Source organism: Taeniopygia guttata, chromosome 3, assembly GCF_048771995.1.
Source record: "Taeniopygia guttata chromosome 3, bTaeGut7.mat, whole genome shotgun sequence".
Taxonomy (NCBI): domain Eukaryota; kingdom Metazoa; phylum Chordata; class Aves; order Passeriformes; family Estrildidae; genus Taeniopygia; species Taeniopygia guttata.
The window spans coordinates 35,247,768-35,275,453 of record NC_133027.1 but is presented as its reverse complement, the minus strand read 5'-3'; the positions used below and the strand labels follow the sequence as shown (position 1 = coordinate 35,275,453).

The 27,686-nt window shown below is 39.4% G+C and overlaps 1 long non-coding RNA gene across 1 annotated transcript; it reads right to left on the bottom strand.

Moving 5' to 3' along the window:
- Window positions 1-732: 732 nt before the first annotated feature.
- LOC121469682 (uncharacterized) lies at window positions 733-27,414 on the bottom strand. Its single transcript, XR_012054943.1, has 4 exons — window positions 21,030-27,414; window positions 13,603-13,735; window positions 5,975-11,355; window positions 733-5,583 (listed from the first exon to the last, which is right to left on the bottom strand). It is a non-coding gene; the product is annotated as an uncharacterized lncRNA (long non-coding RNA).
- Between the last annotated feature and the right edge of the window lie 272 nt (window positions 27,415-27,686).

Sequence of the window (27,686 nt, the reverse complement as noted above, 5' to 3'; positions counted from 1 at the left end):
CACACAGTTAAAAACAAAACAGGCCCACACATAAAACCCCAAACAAATCAACAAAAAGGTGGATTCCAGCTGCCATATGTGCAGAGGAAGGTCACTCAGAGGGGCAGAGGCTTTCTGTCGTGCTGGAGGAGATTGGAAAGAGCTTGGATTGCTCCCTCTGGCAAAGCAAAGTTTGCATGAGGCTGGAAAGGCTGTTTTGATTCTGTCTGGAGTGGTGGGTTAGTGCTGTACAGAAGAGCTAAGAAAATGGTTCCCTGCCATGAAACCAAAGGGTACAGCTCACTGTGAATAAATGTTAAATGCAAGATTGAAGGAAGTTTCCATTCTTCAGATAGAGCCTAACAAGTCTTAGAAATTGGGCAACCATCCACAAAATTCTTAATATGGAACAAGATAGATTTATGAAGTGGTTTATGTGGCGTGATTGCTGGAGATAGCAGGGGTCTGGGTCTGATGACTCAAAGGTACAGTGTACTAAATATTCCACCTATATGCTAGGCTCAAGGGGGTCAGTTTATATCATTATTTGCTACAAAAATACAGATTTCAAGCTATGCAGCAGACTGCCTAGGAGGAATAGGAAAAAAATTATACACTCACCATATTTTTTTTTCCTCTCAGGTGACTTAGACCAAATGCTGTGGGATTACAACAAGGGAATAGACTGAGGTTTTACGGTGGGTGAGGTCTTTCAAGCATTCCTCAAAGTCACCTTCCACCTCAGAAGCAGGTTTGAATACCTAGATTTATTTTAAAGCTACAACACTTCAAGTATCTCAAATTTTCTCCTCTATTTTTAAACTGTATTTTGGGTTCTGAAAGCACATTTTACTGATCTGCCTTTATTAGGCTCCTGCTACTGATAGATTTCAAGAATTTGGGGCTCTTCATCATCTCTTTGTACCTCCTCTAAAGTCAGTGCTTTCCTCTGTACTTTTTTGCATCCATAAAACTAGATAACTGAAAGTGCCTAAACTGAGTCTGTCTATGAATATGGAAAGGACCAGGGCCAAGAAATTCACAGCAGGGAAATATGCACTTTCCACAAGATTTCCCCATTTTGATAGGCTGGCAAATGCCACTTAGCATTTTGCTCCTTTTCTCACAGCAAGGTGAGAATTTTTTTTTTTTTGCTCATTATTAGTGGACAAATTCATAACATTATCCTCCACTTTCTAGGCCACCCAGTGACTACATATTCTCATTATTTTAACTGTATCCCAGAAAAATAGGATGACAAGATGTAGTGGGAGAAATGAAGTAGGACTTCAGTGTGTGAGGGAAAAGTGGTGACAGTGAGGAGTATATCCTGATAAAACCTTGACTTCATGCTGAAATATTTCTCAGAGTATGTATAAAAGGTATTTCTTGATGGTGAGCCTTCAGAAACAGAGCCCTCTAGGAATTAAAGGGATTGTCTCCAGTGGCTCAGCTGGCCAATGGAGGTGCCTCTTTTACCTGCCATTTCTACACTGGAGTTGCAGCAAAGACCTATCTGAGCCAGAATTAGGTTAAGTGCCCCCAAAACAGCAGGAATCCATCCAGGGCAACAATGTGCTTATGCAGATGGAGCCCACACTGAGCTCCTTGCTATGGCAGCTAAGTTGCCATCACTCACAGCACAGCTGGAGCAGTGACTGTGTTATAGACATTGTCTTTGTTTGGAAAGCATGATAAGGTTGGGCCCACAGCTGGTGCTGAGAGGCTGATTTTTGGGAGCTGTGATGCAGTGTGGAGCCTCTATCCCCTCTGAATTCCAAAATGATGGAAGGGAAATATCCTTGCATTGTTTGGTATGGCTTGCTCTTGTGTGTGATGCCATACAACAATAAATCTAGTTCTGCACCTTCTGGTTGATAAAAGTTGTTTATCTCCAGCTGAGATGCTGGACTTGATTTATATTAGACTGATTTTTCTTTTGTATGAAGGTCAGCCTCATTACATCTTTATAAGGATTCTGGAAAATAGATCTAATTTGGATTGTACTGTAGCCCAAAGTTTTTCCAACAGAGGTCAGTAGTAAGTAAACAGAACTGCACTCATATAGGACTAGATAAGATATTACAGTAAATCCTAACCTCTCCTTTGTGGAAGTGGGTTTGCCTTCCTACTGGTTGACTGCAGTACTAAACCAGTACCTGGCCCTGAGACCAAATGGCCCAGGAAAATATACTTTGAAGCTCTCCTATCTTGCTGTCAAGAATGCTCCCATTAATCCTGTATTTTGGGAATAGTCCATGGCCCATGGGAACACCAGGCCTGTACAGGGAATGCTTATGGACCCAGAACAATTGATGGTTTCCCAGGGAGGGTGACTGAGAGCCCATGTCTATGTTCTAGTATTGCTAATTGCTGATATTGACATAGCCTGTGCATGCTGCACTGCTGCAGAGTTCATAGTCTTCTGTGGTCACCGTGCTATCCTCTCTCTACCCTACTCAGAAGTCCTCTCTAGTATCTGCCCTGAATAAAGTTAGCAAGAAGAACTTGTAAAAGCCTTTATAATGATGCAAGATTTTAATTTCCTTGTCTGTCCTCACTCTGCAAAGTGAACTACCACAGCTTTTTTTCTTTCCTCTGCAGATTTTCTTTCAGACCTCTTGCTGCTCTTACTGCTTATATTTTCTTGCATTTTCTCTGTCTTATGTTCAAGAATACAGGCCAGGATGCTCAAGGAAGCCTTTCACTGGCACTCCGTGTGACAGAAGAAATGTCTTTGTCTTGTAGCACACCCCATTTCTGTAATGATTTCCAAAATGAGTATTGTCTTTCTTCTGCAGAGCTAGATTACTGTATCCATACCAGTTTTGTGACTCCTATACACCCAGCTCTTTCACCAACACACAGCTGTCTAGCTGATTGTTATCCCCATTGATTTGTTCTGTAATAGCTTGCCAGGAATAAACCCTTCACAATCCATTTGAAGCAAAGACAGGCTAAATTAATCTTGTTGATTCTGGACAGCTACATCACCAGTTCATTTCAGAATTTTTCCTGCTCTTCCACAATTTTTGTCACCTCTATAACTTCTCATTAACCACTTAGCCCTGTATAAATGAAAATATTGAGTAGAATGAGCAGAGGAGAGACTTATAAGGCAACTCACTTGAAATACCTTCCCATTCTGTTTCTCTTGGGGTATTTTAGAGACAATTTGTGGACTGCTTTTTTGATGCTTTTAGCTGGGCCTGATGTCCTTAGGTAACCAGGGGAATGGTATGCGAGACAGTGCTGAGATCCTCCACTGGGCTCAGATATATTTTCAAGACAAAGTTTCTCCTTCCTTTCTCACTAGGCATGTATCCAATCTTGGCAGGGAAACTTTTCCTACACAAGAGTCAGAAAGTGTAGACCTGGGCATGCAGTACTGGCTCAAAAAGTTTATAGGAGTTCTTGGGGAGTTTCAGTTAATGCATGTTGAGCTGATCTGCCATACTGTACAGCTTCTTATTGCAGAAAATAGCTTGATTGTGTTTCTCTGTGTGTAGTAATGTTGCAGTGGGAGCTCTGACCCTCTGGAGATCAATAATTTCTGAATTACAGATCTTGCCCAATATAGGTAACATTTTTAAACAGGGTTTTTAAACAGGGGTCATATCTTATATGAAATCAGCTGATGTAACTCCTGTTTTATATAAATGACTATCATAACAGCAAAATGAAAGGAAGAAAATGAATTGTTTTATTGTTATTATGGTAATGAAAGCATTATAAATGCATAGAAAAGCATCTCAGTGACTTAAGCCATTGCTCAAATAAACTGTTGGCTCTCAGGTTTTTGTGATGGCTTTTTTGTTTTGTCCACTGTTCTTGAACAGCTGTAGCCTCCATTTATTGAAAGGACAGAACCTCGGGCCTGTGAACAGCTCTGCATTCAGCCCTCTCATAACAGAAAAAACAGGGTGCTTGTGACTATTGGGTGCTCATTCCAGGCAGAAACCTCTTACCTGAGCAATGACTCACAGTGGAGTATACTTCCAGTTTTGCCATTTGTCCTCCAGCTGTCTGACTACATTTGGGAAGCCCACAAAGGAAAAACCAAGAAAGAAGCTGATTTGTAGCTTGGTGCTAGCTGGGTTGCATGTCAGTTAAGACATGTAGGATGATATGGTTTTTTGATGGTTACATAACTCAGAATGAAAATCAGAGCCAGCCAAGGATCTGAGACAGTGGTCATGGAAGCATTAGTCCATCATGTAGCAAAAGTTCGTGCTGCATTATCTTAACTAAACAAATTACATTTGCTTGTTGCTTGTGGGATCTGCCTAGAACACTAATTTTTAAATGCATGAGTACTCCTGGGATCTGTTTACTGCACAATTTAGACCAAGAGGGAGTATTTTTATTCAGCTACTCCTCAGCATGTAAATCCCATTGACTGAAATATCTATCAACATGGCAGGAGTGTAAGGGCTTGGTTCTGAAAAGCACCAAGTTGACCTTCTTCAAACAAGGTTTCAATCCATTTTTCTTTGACAAGAAAAAATGACAGTAAATGTTTCTTTGTCTATTTCTATTCTTTTGCCAGTATGCAGAGCTCACTATGCAGCTTATGCTATTTTTATTCATGAAATTGGTACAAACTTAACATAACTACTTATAACTAGAGTTTGTAAAATTAATTTCCATGCCATCACATTGAAGGTGATAAATTATGCCTCTTTTTAATTAAACCAGAAATATAGATTTAAGAGCTGGTATAAGGCATTTTAATTCATTTTTTATTTAAGTCCCATACCTACAATATCTGAGATGCAATTATGAGATATTATGATGTAAGTTAATGATCTTTTATTGTTCAGCCAATATGCCATAACAAAAATTACACTTTACAGTGTCTTTATAATTAATTTTTCCCTGTGTCTGTTTTCTTTTTCAAGGGGAAGATCTATCTCTCTTGTTGGAGATTCTGGCTTGTTTAGAGTTCTTTGTGTGACTACACATGAAAATATAAAACACTTTTCAATTTGGAGTTTTGTGCAAGTAGAAGTCTTCTGATATGGGCAATCTTCCATTCCTATCCAGGCAAGATCTCTTCATCCTGATGAGAATTCTGTGTATGCTGTCTCTTTTACAGATACATATCAAAAATTTGGATCTGCAGATGCTCACACCAGTGGCCTTGAACTCGCGGTTGTCTTGCAACCCAAACACGAGAAATTTATATATTTGGAAGAATACTGTTTGCAATCACTGAATATTTAGCCAGAAGAGGGTGCTTATTGAGGTCTTTGCTAATCAAGTGCAATTTATATTACCTTGTTCCTGATTCTTGGAAATTAAACTGGGTTCCTCAATAAGTTGGGAAAGCAGATGATGGACATTTAAATCCCACCATGTGCACTCCCTTGAAAGCTCAGTACAGCTATTCACTGTGCTGTGCATAGTGGTATGACATTCATCATGCTGGTTTTTATGGTCCTGCATTGTGCTGGGGTAGACTGAGCATTTTTCTGTTTGTGGAATTTCCCAGCCTTTCAGAAATGTGCCCGTCAATGGTGTGACTTGATCAGAAGTCTTCCACTCCTCTCTTTCTTCCATGAGCCATGAACCTCTAGCCTTACATGACTGGGACTTTACAGCCTGGGAAAAAAAAACCAAACCAAAAAAACATTCAGGAGCTCATGCTGAAGCATGCAGTGGCATGGAAAAGGCTGGAAACTGTTTATAGTTCCTTCTAATACAAGAATGAGGGGCACTAGGTAGAGCCAGAAAATTGCCAGAAAATTGAAATTAATTAGAAAGGAGCCACATACACAGTGCAGAAGGAGATGGAAATCCTCATCAAGGTGTGCTGGAGGTGCTAAAAGGTTGCATGTGTCTATAAAGCATGGGAAACATTTCTGTTAGAAAATTCCAACCAGATTCCTAAATGCAAACATTTAACTTGAGAATTTCTGGACCACGAAAGTTCCTAAATCACAAGTTACTTGGTCTAGGAAGGTATTCCAGGGAGTCATTGCTATGGACTTACCTGTTGTAACACTCTTCTCTTGGCATTCACTTATATTTGCCATCAAAGACAGACAGTGGGAGAAATAGCTGCACAGAGGATGCTGAGGCTGGTCCATCTGCACACTGATTGATTAGGAACATCTGAAGCTGATGGAATATGTTGATTTTAAAGGTGCAAATCGAGTCTTGGGAAAAAAAAAATGAAAAAATAAAAAAAACAGAAGAGAGAAAGGAAAGGAACAGGAAAAAGAAATCTCCTCAGTATCCAGCCAGGAAGAAGATTGGTAAGGTCTCAGTTGATCATCCCCTATTGGGACTGTCTCCAGTGCAGCCAGTATCAGGACTGAAGATGACAAAAAGGAGCAGGACTTGTGCTATGCTATTTCCCTGGAACTACATGTCTTCCATCAGAACCTGCCCAAGATCCCTACTGGTGGTTGCTGTGAGTGATGTTATTAGTGCTGACTGGAGTGTGTTTATTGGATCTAAATGCTGCACATTGGTCAGGTGTTAAGATTCTGTACATTTGGTATTGCCTCTCCATAGCCTCAGCATTACTAGAGCTAAGGCTCAAGGACACTTTGGACACTGGGCAGCAAGAGGGCATAGTGCAGGAGTGGAGATGACCACCTAGAGGAGAGCTGCCAGCAGCCAAGGAGATGTCACTTTGAGATCACCTAGTGTTCAAGTTTTTCAGATACCAAATTATATCTCAAGGAGAGAGAGAAAAAAAAAAACAACCATGCTTTTTAAAATAATTAAAAAATACTAAACAAAAGAGAATTGCACAGTCAAAACCAATGTATAGCACAGGATTCATTTAAGCTACAGCACAGTGGTTATCAAATATTTTTTAAACATAATAATACATTCTGAGGATTAGTTTGTCTGTCATAATGAAAGAAATTAAATGTCCCCATTCTTGTTTTATAGAAAGACAACTGCTTTTGGAGCAACTCAGAATGGAAAATACCAAAACAGACCAAAAAACAACTAGCCAGCCATGTAATTTTGACACTGTGTACACTGTGTGAGCTACTAGATCTTATCAAGTGTTAATAATTTCATGTTGAAAAGGCTGACAGACTTTCTACTACACAGGTGCTTAAAAATACTTCAGAATACAATCCTATTTCAAGCCTGATGAATTTGTAGCTTTTTCAAATATCAGCAAGGATGAAATTGCACCTTTGCTGTCAATGAGGGTTCTTCTGCAGCAGAGTACCTTTACTTATGTGTGCTGAAGTCAGTGAGATAATTCATATAAGTGCCCCTGGTATAAGCAGGTGCCTGCCTGTGTTTACCACCTGTGTTTGGCTGAGCCCAGAGTGGATGTGAATGGAGTTGCATCCACCTGGTATCCAGTGACAAGTGGTGTTCCCCGGGGCTCAATGTTGGGCCAAGCCCAGTTTAATATCTTTACCAATGATCTGGATGAGGTGATCAAGGGCATCCTTTGTCAGTTTGCAGTTGAAATCAAGGTGGGCACAAGCATTGATCTGCTGGAGGGCAGGATGTCTCTACAGAAGGATCTGGACAGGCTGGATTGATGGGCGCAATTACATGAGGTTGAACAAAGCCAAGAGCTGGGTCCTGCCCTTAGGTCACAACAACTCCCTGGAATACTACAGGCTGAGAAAGCTGCCCAGAGGAAAAGGACCTGGAGGTGGTGGCTGATCATGGCTGAATATGAGAAGTGTGTGCCCAGGTGGCCAAGAATGGCACCTGGCCTGTATCAGCACTAGTGTGGCCCCAGGGCCAGGGCAGTGATTGTCCCACTGTACTGGGCACTGCTGAGGCCACACCTGGAGTGCTGTATCCAGTTGTGGGCCCCTCACTACAAGAAATACACTGGGGGGCTGGAGTGAGTCCAGAGAAGGGAAACGAAGCTGGTGAGGGCTCTGGAGCACAAGTCCCATGAGGAGTGGTTGTGGTAGCTGGGGGTTGTTTAGCCTGGAGAAAAGGAGACTCAGAGAAGGTCTTAATACTCTCAAAAATGCTTAAAAGGAGGGTGAGGCCAGGTGAGGACTGGTGACTTATGCCAGGTAACAAGAGACAGGACAAGAGGAAATTATTTAAATTGTGACAGGGCAGGTTTAGATTAGACATTAAAAAAAAATTCTCCCCTGAAAGGGTGGTCAGGCATTGCAAGAGACTGGCTAGGGAAGTGGTGTCATCTCTGGAGCTATTCAACAGATGTGTAGATGGGACCCTTAAGGACATGGTTTAGTGGTGTACTTGTCAGTTTTGGGGTAACAGTTGGACCTGATGATCTTGAAGGTCTTTTCTAGTCTAAATGATTCTCTGATTCTATAATTCTGTGGTAAAAAGAACTAATGGCTGTAACCTCAAGCTTTTTACTTACAAATGAAAAATGAAGAACATTCATTATTTGCAATCAATGAGAAACAAATTACCAGTGTTGGTAGAAGATTCCTAATTTTTAGATAACTTCAAATTATGCCTGGATGGAAGATATACTTTAACAGAACACAAGCTATTTGGCTTCATATACTCAATCACTCTTTATTTACTGTTTTTAATAGGAGTATTAAATCTTCCCATTCACTGAGGTTCCAGTATGATACACTATCTACAGACCTTATTCTCATTTCTTTTTCTATATAATACTAAATGTAATTTTATTGTTTGGATGTTTTTTTGTTTGTTTTGGTTTTGTTTTGTTGGTTTTTTTTTAACAGTAACTGTGAGAGAAAATATTGAGAAACTACAATAAAATAAATAAATAAAAAGAACATATTAAATACATTTTCAAACATGGCTCTACTTCCCCTCAAGAGGCTTGAATCTAATATTGACTCCAGTCTCAGCATTTTAAGTCCTTCAAGTCCTTCAGCAAAATTCATGCTAATAGATCCAATATTGGATTTTGCATTCTGCCTCTATTGCAGTGAAACGCTCAAGAATATCATATTAAAACAGCAAATATAAGAGTAATTTCCATTATTATTCCATGCAAACAAATTGCAAACAATTTCATTGGAACCAATGAAACTAACACAAACACCATCACAGAAATTTGTTTTCTCCACTGCCTCACTTCCTCCCAATGGTAACCCAGCACCTTCCATACTCCTTGCCATGATAAGCCACCAGTTGTCCTCTTTTGTCCTGTATCATTGCCCAACTTCTCTTGCATTATCTCCATTTTGCCTCTTCTTTTGGGCTTGAATGGCCCATCATCCCATGCCCATGATATCCCTAAGTCTTGGTTGTGCTCCTCTTTCTCCATGGCTGGGCCAGGGGCTGTGTGTGGGTCCCAGTAGCCCATGTGCCGACCCATGAGCCACGCAGTGCATGTGAGGAATTTGTTCTAACCAGGTTAGGCTCCCTCTGCAACCTTTCTCTCAGCACAGGATGTTATTTAGATCTCTCTCATCTGCCTGGACACAGACTTTCATGAAATTTGCAGGAAATGATTTGTCATTGACATCCTGCCTTTCTGTCAGATGGGCTTGTAGTTGTCATGTGATAGATGGATGGACAGAGAGCAAGATCATGTAAGCTGCATTCCCCTGGAAAGCCGGTCTGAACACACTGGATTAACTTTTCTGGCCTACAGATGTGTTTAAACCATAATTTTTTGATCCGAGACATGCAAGTTAGTGAGAAGCAGAACAAAGTGAACTGCAGATGAGGATGACATATTGAATGTTGGTATTTCCAGGAAAAAATTATATTTCTTCCACAGACAAGTACTTTCTTGATATTTTTTTTTGAGCAATAGATTACCACTAGAATTTCCTAGAAATATTCAAATGGATTTCAGGACTTCATTTTTCTACCATTTATAAACTGGAAAATATTAACAAATTCTCCTTCTAAAGTCTGAAAAGCCTAAGCTAAGTGTAGAGTTACATGAAATCTATTTTTTCTTTACATGCATATTTCCTGCATGTCTGTGTTACTGTCATCGGTGTGTCCTAAGGTTACACCATGGAACAGTTTATAAGACCAAGTGTTAAATATGCAGTACTGCTAGCTTCTACTTAAAAAAAAAAAATAGAGGCAACAGGAATCTCTGATTCCCTTTATAAACTCATTTAAATCGACTCTAAATTAATTGCTAAAATTGTGCACAGTTAATAATCGCTTCTATATTATTCAATGTATTTGGAATGGAAACAATGACAAAGAAGTCAAAGAAAGGTCTGAGGTTACATACATGAAGAACAACTTTTCATGGTGGACATCCTTTCTGGTAGGTCAGTGTTTGCAGATTTCCATGTAAAATGATTGCTAAAGTATTAAAGTAAACATAATGAACATCACTCTGAAGTCCAGTTCTAAAACACTCTTAATTAAGTGCCCTATTCCCTGAGGCTTTTGGAGGAAGGTATTATAAAGTAGATCCTAGAAAATCCATATTTAAACATAATTTGGATTTGAACAGATAAGAAATAATTATCACTGTGTATAAATATACCAGCTTTCCAGTTTCCTACACAGGATAATGGGCATATAAAACTACATGGAGCCAATTAATTTATTTTTGGTATTTCATATTCACTTCCACATTTTTACATGGTTGTATTTTTTAAAGAACTATTGACATGGAAATTAAAATTTATACCCCCTTTTTATTTGACTCTTTTTCACAGGCAATATTTTATACTAGAATTGGTTTCTCTCTGCTCATTAACCACTTCTTTTCTCTGCCTGACTCAATGTCAGGTAGGAGGACAAAAGTATTGCATACTAGTGATGATAGGTAGTATGTCTAAAGAAGCTGGCATGTTGGATGATGCTCTCCTGAGAAAATTACATCCTCTCAAGACAAAATCAGATTTTTTTTTAATTGGAGAGTTGTCTTCTATCTTGCACACACTGAGCAATTCTAGGTTTCTCAGTGCCTATCTGATCCTCTTTATTTAAAGCATTTAAGGAAAAAAAGTTAATTTGATTGCAGCAGCTTCTGGTGGCTGAGTTTGGGGCTAAAATAAGGCATAAAGAGCAGATATAGCTGAAATTTGAGATATTCTACTCCCAAGTGAATAGAAACTCATTAGTCCTCTCTCATTTCCACATAGATGCAAAACACAAATGTTGGAAGAATCACCTGGCAGCAATCTTCTACAAAGTCAGACGGAATTTAAAGGGTGTAAATGGACCTGCTTATGGCTCTTCTGAGAAGAATAATGTGAGTTTAAAGAATCTTGAAATAACTGTAGAAGAATTAGTGAAAACAGAATGATGGATTTGTTAATCTGGGATACAGCAGACCTGTGACAATAGCCTGCATGAACACAAACAGCTCTAACAGGAGCTTAAAGCCATTCCTTATGAATGAAGCAGAGGAAACTCTCAGGCCTAGAAGTTCTTGGCTCACATCTCAACAGCATCTTCAAGTGACTGGGATGGTTTTCCCTCTTTGTCAACCTGTTTGGGAAGAAGCATTTCCAACAGTGAGACGCATCTGGAGAGCTGGGTCCAGTTCTGGGCTCCCCAGCACGATGCATGGACATACTGGAGATAGGCCAAAGAAGGGCCATGAAGACAGTGAAGGGCCTGAAGCATCTGACATAGAAAGAGAAGCTAAGAGAGCTGAGCCTGTTCAGCGTGGGGAAGAAAAGGCTCAAGGGAATCTTAACACTGTGCATAAATACCTCATGGGAGGCATTAAGAATGGTGGTTTTTTTCAGTGGTGCTCAGGGACACGACAGACAACAAGCACAAACTGAAATATGGAGAAGTCTATTTAAGTGTAAGAAGAAAAGTGTTTTTTTACTGTGAGGATGGTAAGACACTGAAATGGTTTGTCTAGATGGATTGTGGAGTCTCTGTCCTTGGATGTACCCAAAACCTGACTGCATGTGGCCCTGTACAAACCTGTTCTAGGTGACCCTGCTTGAGCAGGGGGGCTGGATGACCCTCTCATTCCTGTATGGACTGGTAACACTGAACATTGTTTTGCCTCCTGGCACATTTTCAATATTCCATAATAAAAAATGTGAAATATAGTTTTAGAAATATCCTGTTTGTTTTTAACATCATTTCCCTCTATTTTTTTACCACAGATTTTTATGTGGAACTTTCAAGTCAACACCAATTACTCATGTTCCTGGAAGAGAAGATGCATTAGGCCTAATGCAACACCTTTAATGTAAAAAGTGCCAATGAGTAGGAGCTGACAGCTCACCCTTGGGAAAACATGGAAATTGGGCTTAGAGCTGCAGTTTAAACTTGGAGTTTGCTAGTTAAATTCCCAGCAGGTCAGTTATTCAATGTATAAATTCAGCTAATCAGAGACAAGATGTCCTAAAAATGACACCTTATTACAGAATGGGAAACATGGGATGAGCTATTAGCTTTCCTTCCTCTTCTTAGCTTATCTACCCCATTTTTAACTCCTGTATCTATCAATGAAAGAAAAAAAAGCAACAACCATTAGACATATGCTTTTCCATTATCATGGCTGTGACGTTACAAGCACATGCATAGACTGGATCATCTCTTTAAATTCTGGTGGCAGGCTATGCTCAGATGCCTCCTGCTTCTTCCCAATGCACAAATGACCTTTTCCAGCCACTCACCAGAAATAAATACAAACTGGTACAAAACCAATACCAAATAATTTTACAAGGATTATCAAGCCTGCATAGTTCAATGTGTCCTGCTCTATGGGAGAGGCAAATAAAACTTCCTTTCATGGAAGAAAGCTACATTTTAGTGACAACCCTGGGAGCACTCTCAGTCATTCCCTTCCACTGCAAACTTGACACTTGTTCACAGAGAAACTCATGTCTTTCCCCTTCTGAGTTCTACCTTCCAGATACTAAAACTTAAAACTGTGGGAATTTTTTCTTTACTTCCAAATTATGTCAGTTACATCACCACCCTTTATCTACTGCTTAAGCACTTGTTTTTAAAGAACTGTGCTTATGAAAAAGAAAATGAAAGCAAGAGTTTAATGAATAATGAAATGAACTAAATAGTGAATATTTTATTTAAACTTTTGGGGAAAATTCTTCTGTAAGATGCGAAAATAATGAGAAATGAATAATGTATGGAACAAATATCATTAAATGCATTGAACGAGGTATTTGAGGAATATTAATCAATAATCTTTTGGGAAAATAAATGTCCTACATGTCTTGCTTCTAAATTGACATATGCTGGTTTTCTACATACCAATCAAATCTTTAGATAGCACTGGAGATTGTTATTGCAGAATACCCCCAAGAACAAAAAGATAGGCTGGTAACAGCTATTACAGGGGGTGATTTTAGGAAACAACAAAAAAAAGCCCATTCTCCTTGAAGGAGATTATTTCTTTTCTTTGTCTTTTGCAGACTGCCAGAGCATTATACTGAGTGGTCACTCCTACCTCTGTTCCCAGGATACTTGTGAAATTACCTGTCTCAAAACATGGAAAATACTGATTCTTTTAATTTCAGTACATGGGCTACTGGCAGATTGAGGACATATTTTCTGGAATGAGAAAGGGCAGGAATACTTCCTTAAGTGCACTTGCAGTTCTGTATCTTGAAGAATTATCTCCCTGTATCTCAGCTTTTTGCCTGTAAAACATGCTCAACAGCCCTTCCTTTCTGCAGTCCTTTTTTCTTGTCTATTCAAACCGCAACAGTTCAAGGTCAAGGATCATCTCTTATATTTGTGTATCACCTAGTGCAGTGGAGCGCCAGCAACCAGGAGTTCCACAAGAAGAGCAGGCAAACAGGGAATGACACGCCAGTTTGGGCAGCAGTTCTTGTCTTTCTGACATCAGAGTGCTCTCCAGGGCATCAGCACTTAGGATCTACAATTAAAGCAAAAGAAACCAAAGGGGTGAGCAGTAATAATTTAATTTGTGCCTTAGGATAGAAATATATATACCTCACTATTTCTGATGTCTGTTTCTACATTTCCTTCTCTGACACTCTTTCTGTTTTGTTTTTTTTTTAACTTTTCTTGCTTTAAACAAGACTTATATTTTCTTGATGTACCCTTGGAGGCCCTGAAGGAGGCAAAGAAGGTTGTGGTCACTACTGTCAGCTACAATCCAATATTCATTTCAAACCTTCACTTGAAGAAAGAGTCCCATTTTTTTGAGAAAACCTACAATCTCCAGGGGTGATATTGTACACCATCAAGTAATAAAAATAGTGCCAAACTTTTTAATGGTTTGAGGTTGTTTTTTTTTTTTAATTTATGCTGAAAGCTATTATGATGCTGTCTTGCTGTTGCAGTGTGGTGTGATGTGTGCTGCTCCACAGGCAGGTTGCTGTAGCTGATTTTCTCTAGTGTTTTTCTTTGGCACTGACAGCATCCCTCATTACTTTCTTTATTGGTACATTTAAATACCCTTGTAGCACCATTAAGTTTGAAATGGCTTTATTCTTTGTTCAGCAATATTTGCGTTTAACATATTTTCTCAGCCCACCCCACAAGATTCCTTACAAGAGATGTTATGGTTCAGTTGAAAGAACGTGAACCAAATTGTAGGTAATGGTCCAAGCTTATTTGCTTTGTGTAAGCTGTGGTTTCTATAGCTACTGTACATCTGCTTCATGCCATTTGCTAATCACTTTCTGTAGTTGTCTCAGTCTAGATATTTAAAGCATGCTGTACTGATTCTGCTCAGCACAGCAATCTGACAATGGCTCGATGTGTGAACCAAGCTACAAATTTGGAAATGTTTGGAAACAGCTGTTAAGTCTACATATTCATTCTCTGTCTACTACTGGCACAATGGGCACCTAACCAAAAATTGAAACAGGTCCAATCTCAGCAAAACACTTGGAAGCACAACTGACATGGGGCACAACTAGGCATGGCTTTATACTGGTGGATAAATTGGGCCCAGAATGGAAACCCAGAGGCAGAGACAGCAAATCCCTCTGTATTCTGCACTTTCACCAAAAATAGAAAACATTCCTAGGTGATAGATATCACTCTTTTTAGCTTGATGAAATTATCTGAGAGCTGTACCAAAGATAAATGTAACCAACTGTTTTTCTACTGAAGTCTTTCCTTCTGACATAGAAGCAGAGTAGCAGCATCTCGGCCTTTCAAATTTTGCCTTCATTGAAGAATTTCCTCTTCTGTCCTAAAAAACTCTCTTTCTGTTATTGAAAACAATACCATTTGGTTAAAACCCTGTGGTTGAAGAGTGACAGTAAGGGAGGACATTTTTTACAAATTTTACATAATTTGAGTATGTTTTTTTTTCCTGAAACCCTCTATTAAATATACTAGCTGGTTTTTTTGTAGATTTATTTGTTAGTGTGAGTTTGCTTTTCTCAGTGTACAGGAGATGCAAAGAAATGCATTGGTCCATTCTGCCTCTATAGTCTACTTTCCAAAAGAAGTTGGGCTTATGTGATCTGTTTTTCAGGTCTTGCTTTACAATTGCTCATTTGTCAGCTAATTTCAGCTGTATTTGACCAAAATAGCAGAAATCTCAAAGGTGTAACAGGCCTGTAAACTAATTCTCCCTGGCTCCGTTTTCCCCTGTGAAACACCCAGATTAATTCCTTCAGTGCTGAAAAGGCTGAAATGCTCAGCTGCATTGTTAGACAGAAGAGAGTCCACCTGGGAGTCAGCCTCTGGGAACAGGACCTCTGAAGTGCTGCAACACATGGATACACCACTTTATAGAACTAGATAGAACTGACTGCTGCTTTAGCTTTCCTGGTAAAAACTTAGAATTTGTACTAATTTTCAGCATTTTTTTTCACTGAATTTTAATGTAAATTTGGTCTTGATGGTGAAACAATTACACTCAAATTAGTTACAGTGCTCAAAAATTTCTCGATATTTAATTAGTAAGCTCACTTATTTAAAATATAAGAAGGTATCCAGCACACTAATTGCCTTTAGCAACACTCATGTGGTAATGCGATGGATTTTATTAGTTCACAATACTGGACATTCTGTCATAATCTGACTTCATGGGCTTTCTACAAAAATATTTATGAGAACAAATGTTCCATTTCTTTCTTTTCAATTTTTCCCGAATATTAGATACTACCTATGTTTTCTTTCAGATTCTGTATTTTAGAAAAGGATGAAATAAATGCTTATTGTAAATGAGAAGTTGTGGCTCTAAGATATGTGTAAATTATATCTATTGAAAAAAGAAAAATCTTTAGTCTGGGAAGAGTGTGAAAATTGGCAAGAAGAAAAACATACTGAGATTTTACTTCCAGGGCAGAAGGGATTTTCTGGGTCAAAGTAGGAACATTTTAATAATTGAATGGATGAGTTTAAGATAAGTATGATCTAAGCAAGAAAAGCCCAGCCTCTTTGAGACTGGGCTAGAAGCATTCAGCCTTGTTTTACTCACACAGTGAATCACTATGGGTCACAGTTAGCTCCATACACACTGCTGCAGCAAAGTACATACCTAGTTTTCCCCAGTTTGCTCAAAAAAAGTTTAATTTTCCATTTAGAAGAAGTTTCCGTGGCTCTATTCCAGCAGTTCATTACACTGATGTGGCAATAAAATGGTTTTTGTGCTTCTGGCAGGAACTTCTTGCCCTCCAGGAAGCAGGGAGCCGGCGGCTGCAAAGGGAAGATAAAGCCATGCTGCAGCAAAGGTGGCTGGGAGATGGCTCTGCAGGGCACAGTGGGGCAGCACCAGCTGGGAAGGAGATGAGTGACAGCCTCCTCCTCCTCCTGGCTGGGGTGTTGGCCATGGAGAGCTTGGGCACTGGGTTGGGAACGATTGTCATTGGCCAAGCATGGGCAGTAATGGGACTCCTCTCCAAACACAGCCCAACCCAGTTATTGTCCTGTTCACTGTTCCAGGAGAAGGAATGCTAAATGAGACTAATGTACACTTGTCAACCAGTGTGTGGTTCGATATGGCAAATTAGAGAAAGGGGTGGGTACTGCCAATAAAGAGTATTTGCTACACGAGGCAGCAACATTGACCTGGACATGTGAATCAGATTTAATATTCAGTCTTTCATTTTTCTCCTCCTTTAGCATCATTGCTTCTAATAATAATATATTACCAGTTAGCCCAATATGACAAGACGTTAAGTTAGGGAAAAAACAATATTAGTGAGTTGGGTTTTTTTATTTCCTTGGATGCAGAGAAAATCAGGGACCTCATAGCTATTACAAGAATAAAATGCATCCTGATGCTATAGCAGCACGATCTGATTTTATGGCACTCTCTAAACCAGAAATCCAGTTGAGTGTCTTTATATAAGCAAATATGATTCAAGAATCTGAAGGCAAAGTTTTTTTCTTTCTTGTACATAACTAAAGGATTTAAAGTAATTCCTGAGAGGTGTCTGCTTACTGAATTCCTAACCTCACTGAAAGAGTCAACCAGTCTGAAATTCTTTTTTTACTTCTAGTTTTTACAATATTTTATAGAATATATAATTAGTTTTATAGACAAATGATACAGACTGTATCTGTTATATGATATATATATATATATATATATATATATATATATATATAAATAAAAAGGTATATTACATTTATATAAAATTCTTCTACCAGTGCTGAACTAACCCTTATACTTTCCCTGCAGGCAGAAAGGCAATGATCCAAAGCATGAACAGACTTAAATGCATTTACTTCAAGCAAAGGGTTATGACCTGGTTTAACTATGTCCTGGAGACTAGTTTGACTGGCAAGCATGTGAGAGTTTGAAGGGTTGGTGCCTTAATCCTCCAGGCCTTTCAGTGATATCTGACACTATGTTCACTCTGTCAGGGCTAATAAATGGCCCAGTGGGTGATTATCTTTAAATACTATAGCCATTGAAAGTGAATTATTGATGGACATTACCTCACATCTTTGAAAGTAGCTATTACATTAAAAAATAAACAAAATAACAGATGGATACCTTTTTTTTTGGTCAAATAAAAGAAGGCAATTGAATATTTCCTATATTTAAATGTGAATGCTATTCTGCTTTAGAACAATATTTTTTGTTAGTTTTTATTCTTGTATTTGCTTTTGCAATTAAATTGATGCATTTTTTTCCTAAGAAGAAGGAAAGAAAGACCATACACTTTTTGCTTTTGTGAATAATTTGATTAATTAAACTTAAGAAGATGTTGCATAGCTTGATGCTAAAATATTGTCTTTCTGGTGCAAAGTGGGAAATTTCTTTAGGAGGGTGATTTTTCTTCCTCTTGTGTGTTTGGAAGAGTGTAACCTGGGACTTAAGCAGCCACAAACACAGAGGAACATTGGAGAAGGGGAAAAAATCTCTTTCTTACTGGCTGTGAGAAAGAAGAAAATGGTTTGAAGCAGTCAAAATTTCTACTTTATCTAATTTAGGAATACAGAGAAGGATCCAAAACCCCTTGCCCTAGAAGCAGAACTAAATAACTGCCTCCTTGCTTGACTGCAGGAGGAAAGTGAAGAGCTTCACAGTTATTTTTGAAAACAGCTTACCTACTGAGCACCAGACCTGCCTGATAAGAAAACAGGAAGGAGAGCCCCTCCACTTTTTGGAGGTCACATGCCTGACTCAAAAAAATGCCTGTGGAGAAAAATGTAGCTTCATACCACCAGCACACCCTCCTTCCTAGAATGTGGCTTCAGGCACAGGACTCAGCCCCAGCCTGGGTTAACTCCCACCTCTTCTGCAGCAGGCAGAGGCTGGAGCATGGCTGAGGCACTGAGCTCTGGATGGAAATGCTGAACATCCAGCATGATGGGGTTTGCACACAATTACTGGGAAAGCCTGGGCAGAGTACTCAGCCATGGCACCAGGCCAACTCATGTCTGCACTTTCATGGCCTTTGAGGGGCTTTGTATCCTTTTCCAAACCTCTCTGAACCTCTTGAGCTGTTCATACTCTCTACTGTACACTGGAACGAGAGTCAGTATATCCTGGGACATGGTATGGATGTCTGCTGCTCTGGGACAGTGCACTTTGTGATTTTGTACCAGAAGTACTGCTCCTTCGCACAGTGTAAAGAATTGAGAATTATGCCTCTGTATTTTGAATTCCTACTCAGGAGGAATTGTCCTACAAGGAACAGCAGGAGTACCATTAGATAGAGAAATTTCTCCTTCCTCCCCTGCCAGAAGCAGAGCAAACCTGTGCTGCTTTTAAACATCGAAGAACTCAAGGCTTGCCTTTCTGTCTTCCATGCCTCCCTGAGACCACTGATTATTTTTAGAGTATGTCACGTGTGTGTTGTTTGTGAAGCACTGAAACAAACTCTGATTCAGATTGGGAAGCTGCTGTAATTGGGGTTTCTACTCCCCAAACCTGCCCTCCTCAGTCACTCTGAGGGCCCTCTCTCCTTCAAAGTGGGCTGAAGATGGAGAGGCATGTGAGGAATGCTGAGCTGTCAAATCACTTAGCTCCTCAGTTCATTCCTGGATGCCTGCAGAACACTACATATAAACTAGGATTTTGGGGTTTGCATTTTTCTTTTAATTTTGAGCTAATTTCTGAATCAAAGTTAGCTCTCTCAAAAAGAAAACCCATGAACAGACAATTTAATTCCACAGTCTAATTCAGGCCAGAGCATTTGTGTATAAATCACACCAAGCTTGGGTCCATTAATGCATGATAGTCTTTTACTTCATCCCAGTAAGCACTGGGAATCTGTTGATGTGGAAATCATCATAGTGTGGGGACCAAAGGACAATCAGACAGGACAGAAGTATGGAAAATTCAATTCCAGAGATGCATAACTATATCTATAGATAAAGAGATACAGAGAATTCTCTGTGTGTATATATTTATAGCCACAGGCATAAGCAGTTTGTTTTTATGAGGGGGCTGTACACCAAGCACTATTTTCCATTTACATGATGAAGAGATGCCTGTTTGCAGTAAGGCTGTATTTAAAAAGCTGCATGATGAAGAGATGCATGTTTGCAGTAAGGCTGTATTAAAAAATCTGGGTACTGCAGTGCTCTCCAAAACAGCGGTCTGAGAAATGGGCAGCAGCTGCTTCCTCCTCAGCTCTTCTCCTGCTACTGCATTATATACAGAGAGAAATTACTGGTCACTGCATCTGTCTGCTTCCCTGATTAATAAACAGATGGTCAGGACTTGAACCTACAGCTTATGCTTGGACTGGTGATCACAGGACTTGGTGTTGCCATATTTCAGGTGTTCTCCATTGAAAAGCAGCTGTTAGGACTCAGTGCTAGCAGGGCACCCAGGGAAGACTTGGTGAAATAGCTGGGCAGAGCAGTGTGGTCTCTCTGTTCTAGCAGCAGTCAGACCCAAACATTCAGGACACCACCCACCCTGAACCATTTTGGCCTGAGAACAAGCACTGCTCTCTTGGACAAAAATCTTTAGCAGTGGGCAAGTAGTCACACAGAGAAACAATTCAGATCCTCAGATCTATCCTCTGAAGGTGTCCAACCCTGTTGATATGATGGGAAGAATAAAACAGCCAGAGCACAAAAAAGACAACACAAGTGATTTGAAGAAATATTAGGTCTCACCTCCCTTCTCTGTCTGCATAGAGAGGCAGGCAAAATTATTTCAAAAAGATTGATATAAATAGAGTAGAAACTGCCTTTTCAATTTTTAGCTGACAATGGGAAATTTCTAGGCAGTTGTGCTGGATTTTCAGAATAATCTACATAAGGCTGTTTATTACTAAAATAATTAATCAGGTAAGTAACTAATCAGCTCATCATTCCTTCCTGTTATACATTTCTTCTAGTATTTAGAAAAATAGTTATTTAGAAGCCAGTTATTTTCTAGAGAGCATCATCAAGGTTTGCTGCCTTTGGTCACCTCTTTCCCTCTACTTGCTTGCTGTAAGAGATTAGTAATGCACATCTCCAACAATGTGTGCAGTTTCTCATAAGGGTACTGTAATTTGGCATGTCTGTTCTGATCTCTCTGCTCTGTTTCTTCAGATTTCAGAAGCAACAACACCTTATCCCTCTGCACAATCACAAGTCAAGTAAAAATCACTATCTTCCTACCTTCTGGAGACTGTTCTGGTTTCTATTATTCCACACTTCTTTTTTGTTTGTTTTTTTTTTGCATATCAGTACAAGCTCTAGTTCTCCTATTCCTGTCTTTGAAACACAAGTAAGATGCTAAAATGTTTATCAGGACCACAGTAATGATTTTAGGCATTTCTCAATACCTGCAGAAAGAGGCAGTAGATTCAGTTTTTCCTTAACATGGCAGCCAGGCCCCCATCTCTGAAGGTAGCAATTTCTTGATAGATATTTCTCGGTTACAGCTGGAGAGTGCTCAAAGGAGAGAAAACGTAAGTGAATAACAAGTATCAAAGTTGGAAGTCATTGCTTCCCTTTGGATAACACCCTACCCATCAGCAGATCTGGGCAAAGCAGTGGTTCCTGGCCCTTGCTGCCTTCCTGCAGGTGCTCTGGCAAGGCCCCCCAGGAGCTTGCCCTGCTGGGCTGATGGCTCACACCCCGACCATCTGCAGCAGCATTGCAGGAACCTGCTGGGAAGCACTGCCCTGCTTGGCATGGCCTGTTAGCTGTGCCTTGCCTCAGTGCAATGCCTCTCAGCACCGTGGAGAGGGCTGCTTTTTCCAAATGTCACTCTTTGGCTAAAAAATTAGACCGGGTGGTATTTGCTACCCTTTGTCCATCTCTGAGCATGGGTATAGAGGATTCAGCCTGAGTGTAGAAAAGTACTTGGAGTTGAGTAAATTGTTCTAAGGCTACTGAATCAGAGGAGCTATGTTTATCTCAGTTCAAACAATGAAATTCTGAGCATCACTCTTCTGGTGTCCTAGGAAATAGTCTTCCAGTCACTTCCCCAGCTGTTGCTTATAATTTATGAGAGTATACGATCTTTTGATTAATAATTCAGGGATTACATTTATTACAGAGCATTAGGCTCCCAGAGGAGTTCAGAAGCTCTCTCTCAAATTCCCAGAGCACCCCAAAGAACTGTCTCAGATCTACTCTCCTTTAACATCTCCACCCTAAAACTTAATATATTAATCATTTAAAGATTATAGAAAATTATTGCATATGCAATAATATCTTCAAATTTAGAAGGATCAAGTTTTAAATCCATATTATTGAATTCCCAGCAATGGCATTTTTCTTTTACTTTGGCTTTTCCCAACCTGTATTAGTCATATTGTAACTTTTACCCCACGGCTGCTTTACCTTTTCTTTGATATTTTATTTAGTTCGTCTTTGATTGATACGCTGTTCATAAAACCAAAGGAACAGAGTAACTAGATTGTCCTCAGACTAAGTGAGAAGAGAGTGAACAATTACCAGGTAGCAATACATTTCTCATTGTGATTCTGAGTCTGTGATTCATCTCACACCAGTATCAAACAAAACTAGCTTTGCTACTCTTACGAGTTCTTTTGAGGAATATAGTACTTTATCTTATATAAAATGGATTCATATGAAAATACGTTCAAAATAACCAGTGGAAGGGAACCCATCACCTAACAGAAAAGCAGTAAGCAAGGCCCAGGGCTGCCCTAAGTTGCTCTCAAATTTCTCTACTGCCATGACACTTTTCATTGAAAATTACTGAGTTTAGAGACTCTGAAGAAGAGATGTAAGGTCTCCAAAGTCCATTACTTCAGTTAGAAGCATGGGCAGGATATATGTTTGTATGCATCTCTGCTAGATTTATTTAGTCTGAGATGGAGCAGAAGCACTACCTAAAATATGGCTTTCCTGTATCATGTCCTGCTCAGTCACCAGCAAATCTTTCCACAAAAATTTCTGTCACTGGAGGGAAATGAGCAATGTCATCAGGTAGGAAGGTTTATTCTTTACTTTGAAAACTACTGCATTGGCCTAATAGTAAATGGCAATAGTAAAACTTATGTGACTTTTCACGAAAGATGAAATACTTTTTTTCCCCCCATTTTTTCTTAGAAAACACAATGTATGTGTTTTATGCTGCAGCAGCAGACTCACCTCACTCCGGTGATGAGTATAGAAGAGTTAGAGGACATAAATGGGAAAATACATGCTAAAGGGCTAATACATGCTAAAGGGCTAATTGAGTCTGTCTGGTCCCAAAAGAGTGAGACTAATATTGTACAGGAAATCTCCTGCCGTTGCACCAGCAACAGTCCATCCTCACTGCGTCACTGGCAGCAGGGCTCCCCTGGACAGGGGTCAAGGATTCACACTGTTGTGTTGTCCGGTCCAACCCTATGCTGAGTTCTACAAACTTGTGGAGGAACTTAAAGGTCAGTTTTAGGTATAAAAGGACATAGAAGTACAGGGTGGATGGGGAACTGTGGGCCTCCAGCCAACAGCATAGGGAGTGCAGAGTTAAATCTTCCTAAATCTTTGTTGAGTTTTCTCAACAAAACTAACTTAAATTTTTCCAACTTAAATTCTTTTCTAAGTTCAACTCCCTGCAGCACCTAGTACCATAGTTAATATTCATTCATATAAGAAATACCCTCTATGCTATTTTTTAAGCTGAAGCAGTTCACTGTGCAGTGTACCAGCCAATGCTGCTGCCTTGTTAGAAATGTGTAGGGGCACAGTGAGAGGTCACATTAAATAAAGCTCTGTGGGTTTCTGTACTTGGGAGTACTATATGCTCTTACTGTCCATCACCATCTGCATCAGGAAACACATAAACTCACTATTTTTGTCCACATTCAAACTGGTCATAAATTTTTACAGTCTAGTTTACTGAAATTTCCCATACAAATGCTGCAAGCAGAATAATGAAGCACACCAGCTCATTTTTCAAATGCGACTCACTTCAGCTAGCAATTTATTATGGGATCTTTTGCAGACCTCATTTTGCAGGCTTCTTTTGGGTCTGCTCACAAGGCACACACCCTTGCTAAAGACTCCCATGTGTTCTGGCTAAGAGGGATGCGATTTGGTGGGCATTGCCCTGAAACAAGTGAATGTGCTCATTAAAAATGATTTCTGGTTAGAAATGGAGACAAGTGGCACTTAGAACATGTCCTTGTTGTGACCCTTCTTCTCCCTGAGGAGGTAGGATGTGCAAACATGGCTCAGAGTAATGATAACTTATCAGAAAGAATGAGCACATGCTGGAGGCAGGGAAAGGATTTTTTTGAATTTTGCTCTATTCGATGTATGTTTCTACATACTTGACTTGCCTAAGTGAAATTGCCTGATGAAAGTCAAAAATTTGCATTTCTGAGTATACAAGAGGAATGGCCTTCAGCTAATCAAATAAATAAAATGCAGCATCTCTGTGGGTGGATTAAAATGCAATTAAAATGGTATTTCTCTTTCAAAACTGTTCATTTTAAATACATGGTTTACCATCTTCAGATGGTAAAATTCAGCATAAACTTGGACAGGTTTTAAAATTCTTTCCTCAGGAGGCTGGATTATGACATGGAACTAAATGTAAATAACTTGGTTTTCTATTAGGCTATTTTTTACTTTTACACCATGTTACTAGATTTGATTAACTTTTCCTAATGAAGTTAAATAAAGTGAATATCCTGTCACGTGTCACAGACCATACTATACCAAGTGAGGAAAATCATGCACTGTATATGTTATTTAACTGTTCAAGTACAGAATTTGCTGGCAAATAAATGAAGTTCTTGTTTTTCTCACCATTAAGGTATATCAGATATTCTAAATGCTTGTTAGAATATGTCAGTAGGCTCTACACTTGAAACATGAGGTTTTGTCTGGTAGTTGCAATACTCCATTTGAAACTCAGAGATGGCTGTATATCATGAAGTTTGAAAAACATTTTTAACAGAGCATCTTAACATAGCATTCCCTGTTTTAAACGGGAATTATTGTTTCTGTGTATATTATTGCTTTGAAATATTTTAGTTTGTAGAAACGACCAAGGAAGTTGCTAACAAAAGAGCCTTAAAGCATGATAATTACTGCTAACTTTCTCTGCTTGCCCCTTTCTTCACAGTGTATTTCTTCCAGCAAAACACTGCAACAAAATGGAAAAGTTGAACCTTCCCCTCTGGAAGCCTTTTAAAAGGGAGTCTATAAATGTTTTATATTGCATCTCAGGGTATTATGCTACTTCCCCAGGAGGCCAAGTGTTCAATAGGCAACCATCAAAGTGCTGTAGGTTAGTTACCTGCTTCCTCATTTACCTGCATGATCATGACATCCCTTACACTAACCACCAGTAATGAGTGGCAAACAGAGTAATATCTTTGGCTGCATGAACACCTCTCTTGGAGATAATTATACTGGCAAATGAAGCGCTCTTTCTGTCACTGGTATTTTTCTGCATCTCATCACTGCTGATCAGCATGAAGAGCCTTTACAGAGGGCTCCCATTTCCATCTTAAGGGGTATTTTTCTATGGTTATTTTATTTTTAGAAGAAAAAAAATTCATAAATATGTGAACCTCCTCTTCTCCTTGAAGATCCATCATTGACCCTCTCTCTACAGCCACAAAAATCCTAGTGGTTTTTCATCAAAATGGCCGAGGACATTAGGCATTGATCAGGCATTAAAAGAAAAAGATTTTTTTTAAAAAATCTTTTATTTTTTTCTAGTTAATTTTAATGTTTTACCTCTAGCTATACTGAGAGTGACACCATAGCTCTTCCTTGAGCAAAAAGAGAATTCTGAGTGAGCCTACAGAGTTCTGAGTGAGCCTATAAGTACGTACTTGCCTACCATGCAACTGGAGGCATGTGTAGCAAAGAAGTCAACTCATGTGTCTGCCTGAAAATTCCATCTGGAAAGCCCAGGACTGCCATGTCTCCATGTGATCCCAGTAGGCAGCTTTCCACCTCATGTGAGACCTAATTGTGCAGCATAACCTCCAGACCCTGTTCCCTCTCACTCCTGCCACGTTAGTCTCTATGCTGATATTTTTATTGTCAAAAAACCTACAAACAATTACACTGTATAGGGCTAGCACAGATTTTGGCCATATTTGCAACCCATGACAGTCCATAAGGAACAGAATGGCCTCAAATGTATCATGGATGCAGCTGTGATCATTGTAAGGAGAACTTCCACTGCTTGGAAAGCCACATGTAAAAAGTGATTTGATACTTCAGAATTAACATCTACAGCTATTAATGAGGACAGGTTTCATCTCTTAGAATTACAACCAGAAACTCCTCTCTCTGAGCTGAAGGTGACCTTTGTAACTGTAGAGGTGAGGTATTAATGAAAGCTAATTCATTTACTAATTAATGGAAGCTAATTATGCCAGAGCTCAAAAGGAGTTGTGGAACTACATATTGTGTTTGTATTACTGCATTAAACATTGAGCTGTGACTAGTGTAAACAAGCTTAGGTCACCAGACTATAGGCAGCTCTTTTTGATGAAAAGTGAAATGCGATAAATTTCTCCATCCCAGTATAATTTCTTTACTAAGGTTAGATTTAATGAACAAACTTTGTCTAAAATAAAACATATATATGATTAATAATAGTTTCATATTATATAAATAAAAATGTAGCTTTTACAGTTTCCTTTAATAATTACTTTGCAAATACTACCAGTGAAAAACAATGATAACGCATTTTAATGAACTGTATTTTACAGCATGAATTACTGTTTCACTGCTTCATAAAACATCTTTTATACATAAACAATGTAGAACTGGTGTGATCATTTTAATGAAGAAGGCCAACTTTAGAACTACTAAATAACTATACTGAAAATTGTGCTGATTGCCAAAGCTCAACTGGAGTTGAAGCTGGCCAGAGCTGTAGGGGAAAATAAAAGAGATTTTTCAAATATATTAATGGCAACAGGCAGTGTAAAAATAACATCAGCTCATTACAGGGTGAGGATGGTCACCCCACAAACCCAGACACAGACAAGGCACAGGTGTTTAATGCATTCTTTGCCTCTCTCCTCAACATGGATGATGGACCAAGAGGCTCTCAGTGCCCTGAGCTGGAGGTTCACGGCTGCAAGAATGATCAACTAACAGCTGACCCTGAAACTGTGTGGGATCTGCTGCCCCAGATAGATCCCTGCAAATCTATAGGATTCATCCAATAATCTTCAAAGAGATGGCTGATGTCATCCTAAAGGCCCTCTCAATGATTTCTGAGCTGTCTTGGAAATCTGGAGAGGTCTCAGCTGACAGGAAGCTATGGAGTGTATGATCTAGGAGCTCACTGGACTATTGGACTGAACCAAACACCTCCCTCTCTGCATGAGGAAGAAGGAAAGTTCTTACCTGAAAGGTACCTTCCAGAAGGGACAATTCTTGTCTTTCCAAGCTATGGAGGGCGCAAAGAGCCATACTGTGACTACATACCATCACAATGCAATCACTATCTCACTTCATGGTTTTAACTGGCAAATCTGCACAGGGACCAGGCAAAGTTATTTGGCTTCAGACATTTAGGAAGCTGATGTCTCCATGACCTTAGAAACCTGTGAGCATTCTCCAACCTTTCCCCTTTCGCCCCTGCCCTACAAGATCCTGTGCCACAGACCTCCTGCTTAATTGTTCAGCCACTTCCTGCAAAAGACAGCAAAAGGATGTGTCTATAGGAGCAAATCTGGGGGAAAACTCCAGTTACAGGAAGGAATTGCCCAAGGGAACAGCTTGGCAAGCAGGGGCTCATAGTTGCTTGAATTAGTTGGCCTGTTTCCTGAGCCAACAGGTAAAATAACTGCAAACTGCATTACATGTTCTTTAAGTCACAATGTCCTAGAACTATTTCAGTCTTTCCTAAAGGGCTGAATGTATAATTACATATATCTGGCATATAAATGTGAAATATATATGTAAAGCAAATTTTTGTCATAATTTGATGAGCAAATCATATTAGCTTTGGTGATGGACTTTTTAAGGATATTGAAGGGTTTTTAAGGGTATTT